Source organism: Cololabis saira, chromosome 10, assembly GCF_033807715.1.
Source record: "Cololabis saira isolate AMF1-May2022 chromosome 10, fColSai1.1, whole genome shotgun sequence".
In the NCBI taxonomy this organism is placed as follows: domain Eukaryota; kingdom Metazoa; phylum Chordata; class Actinopteri; order Beloniformes; family Belonidae; genus Cololabis; species Cololabis saira.
Genome location: NC_084596.1, coordinates 16,821,127 through 16,826,251, shown reverse-complemented (window position 1 = coordinate 16,826,251; position 5,125 = coordinate 16,821,127). Strand labels below are relative to the sequence as shown.

Sequence of the window (5,125 nt, the reverse complement as noted above, 5' to 3'; positions counted from 1 at the left end):
CTACCGACTCAATATTTCAACTTAAGCTATTCCCTACAACATTTTTTGTAGTTCAAGGACATACAAGAACAGAGATCATTTTTCTGCCCCGGGGCTGCAAGGAAAAAATGATGTTCTGTTTTTCGCAGCCCTGGTCTGAAACATCCCATAATTTGTTCTGGACACATCATCAGGGCAAAACTTTGGTGTCCAAGAGCTGTTGTGTGATTGGTCAAAAATGTAAAGTGGGTGTAGTTAATGCAGAAAAACTTGTGACACAACTATTTTGTTCTTCCATCTCCTCAAAAATTGTGAATATTAGTAACAAGTCAATTCAAACTGCCATCTCTGCCTTCCTCACTGTGCTGTCACTGTATTATTATTTCTGTTGCCGTGTTTTTACTGCAGTGGCAGGGTTTGGTGAGGACTTCCAGCAGTTCTGCTCTCGAGTTTCTCATCAAGTTCTCCCCAGAACTTGACTCTTGTTTTTTCCACCTCAAGCAAACCTACAAACTTCGCTAAAGTACATACACAAGGTACATACTGTACACAAAGTACATACTGTAACAACCAAAAGTCATTGATTCGAAGAAAAAAAAAATCCAAGAGTTAAAACACATGGGGCCCGATTTACTAAGATCCTAAATAAAGAGTACTAAATTGCGTGTACACTGAGAAAGTTTGCACGTGCTGTTGTTGTGTGTTTTGCGGGTGATCAACTAAGAATGCTTGCGCAATTGATAACAGGTGCAAACCGCAGTATTTAAATGAGGTGTTGCGTGTCTTACGGTTTGCGCCATGGAGAGTCTGGATGGAATGCACAGTCACAAGTCACAAGCGCAAAATGAAATTTGACGAGTTGGAGTTAGAGATATTAGTGGAAGAGGCAAATAAACACATTCATGAACTACAGCAAAGAAATTTAAACATTACCAAAAGAAACGCAATATGGGAGAAAATCTGCGATAGAATAAATGCAGTTGGTAAGACAAAAAGAACGGCAGATGAGGTTAAAAGAAGGTGGCAAGATATAAGACGAAGAACTTAAGAAAAAGTGGCCTTTAATAAAACTTGCCATTTTTAAAATAGCATGCAGCAGAATAAAGACTCTCTCTCTGCGTATTCTTTGATTTTGGCGATGTCGCCTCCTTGCCACAATAACAGCAGCCATCGGTGCGTAATGCTGGGCAGATTAGCACCTTCCTTTCGAACGTATTAAATACAGACGCAATCACAATCCCCGCAATAACTTTCAGGCTTGGTAAATCTCATTGCGTGTGGTAAATGAACCTATTTGCATTTTCCCCTCCCAGTATTTAGCGCTTTCTGGCGGGTACGCCCCATATTGATTATTCATCAGGGCAAAAGTACTAAATGAACAGCGTGTGCTATTTTGCTCATTTGAGAGGCGCAGTCCTCTTTGCACGCTGTTAGTAGATCAGCTGGCACATTGGTTTGCGGGTGATGCCAAGTTTGCACACGTTTTTACGCACGCAAACCTTTAGTAAATCAGGCCCATGGAGTTTTTTAGATGAATGTACATCTGCGTATTCCAACACCCCAGTCTTCAGTGAGATGATTTAATGACATCCAACAATGCAGGTTCTTAAAGAGCTACATCTGCCACTGTGGTCTCTTGTGTCATAAAAGTCATACTCACTGATGGGACTGAGGCATCACTCGCATTGGAAATGGAGAGTATTTCCGTCACGGAAGAAAAGTGGTGATAACCAGAATTTTCCATCATGGGAAGAGAAACAATTGCTCATGTTACTGGAATCTATCCAATCTGGGAGTGGAGCTTTTTGGATTAAGGGCCATTCCCTCCAAGAATGACAGGTACAGTTGTAACGAGATGTTTACATTCAGTTTAGAAAAAAAACAATAAAGTTGAGGAAACCTTCCCTGATTTCCGTCGATTAAACTGTCAGAATAATGATATTACATGGTATTTAGTGGATGCTTTTATCCAAAGCGACTTACAAAAAGAGGAAAATAATTTAATGTAATTTCTCTTGTAACATTTTTCTCTTTTGGAGCCTAATTACTCCAAAAAGCAGGACTGTAAAAACAGAAACCTCTGACGGCTTAAGCGCAACAAAGTCATTGCTGAACATGCTACCAGGGGTGGGGATTGAACCCACGAGGGCATACGCCCATTGGATCTTAAGTCCAACGCCTTAACCACTCGGCCACCCTGGTGCTGGGTGGACCTAGTCAGATCCCCTGTGTTTGTGCTCATCCACAATCGTCCGTAGGTTGAGGGTCAAGAGTCAATACCACTCCAATACCTTCACTTTATTGTCCATCAGCCACTTTTCAACTATTTTGGATGTAGGCTTGGGGTCATTGTCTGTCTGGAATCCATGCCTAAGTTTTGACTGACTGATGTCTTGAGAAGTTCAGTGTGTCCACTTCATCTTTGGCACTGATGGACTCTGAAGTTGGTTTGTTCTCTTCAATAGAACGTCATCAAAATTGATATCAGAGCAGTTGATGTTAAAAACATAAGCAAAATGTATACTTGAAAGGCTTCCCTCTTAACGGAGCGCTGGATTCTTGAAACTAATCACATATTTGTTTAATTTCCTAAACCCAAACACCTCTGTTTTCATGTATCTTTCTCTACATAGCATGCAGCAGCAGCAGCAGGTCATCAGTCAGTTATGCAGCCTGAATGCAGATGGGGGGTGCAGCGTGTACTTGTTGTCATAAAGCAATTACAGTTTCATCGTTGTGGATGTCCACATTGTTATATTCATACTTTTTGGTGTGGACAGCCTTTTGTCATGTATTTTCTTCTGTCACATGACTTGATGTCCCAGCATTTCAGAAACTGAGCTTATTTTCTGCCCATCAAAACCAGTGAAGCACAATAATATATTTTCTGGCATGTAATAAGTAATAAGGTCCCTTGCTCTCCACTGTCACAGTTCCCCCGGTGCTTTTTCCACACCTTCCCTTTTTATAAAAGAAAAAGACAAGAAGAAATGCTATAGTATGTGGTGTCATGACACTGGAACTCTCATTATTCATGGTCAAAATCCCTTGACCAGTTTTTTTTTTCCTCGGCCACAAAAAGGCAGTACTTTTACAATAAAAGCTTGACAATTGTGACACGATCCCATTATAAATGGCTTTTGTTTTCTACATGGCAGCATTCACATGATAGAAAACACCAACCATGCACTCTGGACTTTCTTACCATAACCATGCAGTTTTAAAGCAGCACTATGTAACTTTTCCACCTTAATATCATATTTCCAGAGTCATTGTGATGGTACATCAACTTACAACAGGTTTAATGAACCTCTGTCATGGTCTGAGGGGGTCTGTATCACCTTCACTGGCACTATGTAACTTTGAGGAGCATGGTAGGAACCCTGCCACACTAAAAAACTACACATTTTTACGGCTTTGACTGCTTTACGGCATACGTCACTTCCCCCTCCTTCCCGATTTGTAGTCGAGACGAAAATGGACGGGTCGTGGAGTGCAGAGCTCAGCAGAAGTTGGTGTTGAGCTAAACGCGGAGCTGGTATCATGGCCGAAGCAGCGAAAAAAACGAAGAAAATAAAAGTTTTATCGGAGGAGGCGAAAAAAAAGAAAGTGGGAGAGTAACAAGCTAAATGCCCGGACAAAAAAAAAAAATGCCCGGACAAGAATAAACATTGGCCCGGTGTTCACTCGCTGGCGTGAGATGAAAGACGAGGAGGGATGTCTGACCGATGGGGATTTATGGGGATAAAACAAGAGACAGAATTGTTATGATACAGACCGGGGTCGGATCATTCACACGGGTTTTATTCCCGATTCTTCTCCAGCTAAACGCAGTTGTTGGCCAGCTCTCTGCGCTGTCATTAACCCCAATCTTCAGATAAAACTAGTTTGTTGAGGAAAAAATATTAACTCTATTTGTAGCTGCAGAGGAAAAATATAATCTCACGAGGAAAACAAAAATATTGCTCACGGGAAATGTAGTGTTCTTTCTGGTAAAGCACTACCGCTTTTGTCCAAAGGAGCCGCCAAATTCAACAAAAGCTGAAAGTTACATTGTGCAGTTTAAAATCTAATACCCCAATATAACCTGTTGGATCAGATACTGGACTCCTGGATTGTTTCAGACTTGTTCCAGTCCATGGATTAATTCCTCCCCAGTGAAAACATTTACAGCATTTTTTAGCAGCATGTTGAAATCAGATTGTACAGCCATGGTATAAGAACAAGAGACAAATTTCTCTCACATGTACAGTATGTTGGATGATTGTCTTGGGCCAGCATTTCCATCTTGATGACTCGAGCAGACTTAAAATTAAATAGAGATGTCCTGCAGGTGTCTCACTGGAGCGATGTGCCACAACAAATATAATGAAACAATCATCCAGAGAAAATGGGGGCTGCCAGCAGCATACAAACTGACCGTGGTGCAGTTTACTAAAAATAGAGATCCAGGAGAGGTGTGCTGTTCTGTGTCAGTGTTAAGTGGTTGGTATAGACCACAGACCTGCTCAGATCTAATATACAGGTTAATGAAATTACTTTTCACACATGATGAAAAGAACCAACCTCCCAACAGTGACCGATGGGAATAAACAAAGAAATTACATTGAGATGAATTTGGATCAGATCTCATTATGGATATGTGAGTTTTCTATCGGCCACATGTGAATTTAACCCCTCTAACAAGCTGTGTGCAGGAGAATAAGAGGTGATTCCGACAAGGTGTTTAATATGCAACACATTTCACCGGCGCAGAGGAAGTGGTTTGGTGTCAGGCGGCTGGCATTGCTGCCGAATGTGATTATGAAATAATGTGCAGGCAGATCGCTGCCATCTGCTCGGCTGGCTTCACTGGTTTTAATAGATCACAGGAGGCAGAAATCGACCTGTGAATGAAAAATACAGCTGTAAGGCCCACCTGTGCATACATGTGTGCACAAGACGAGGAAGGATGAGTGTACACATGGGGGCCAATGAATTTTGGTCCTTAGGTGACAACTTCATAATTTAACATAGCACAGGACATGAACTAATGCGTTGACTAGCAGCATTTGAGGAAGCAATATCTGGTGAGTGACAAGCAAAATCCGTCGTTACTTGGGCAAAAGTGAGAATATATTTGCTGTCTGGAATACAGCCATGTTCA

At 41.5% G+C, this 5,125-nt stretch overlaps 1 non-coding gene across 1 annotated transcript; it reads right to left on the bottom strand.

Annotated features, from left to right (window-relative positions):
- Positions 1-2,098: 2,098 nt before the first annotated feature.
- Positions 2,099-2,181, bottom strand: trnal-uaa (transfer RNA leucine (anticodon UAA)). The gene has a single exon. It is a non-coding gene; the product is annotated as a tRNA-Leu (tRNA).
- Positions 2,182-5,125: the final 2,944 nt, after the last annotated feature.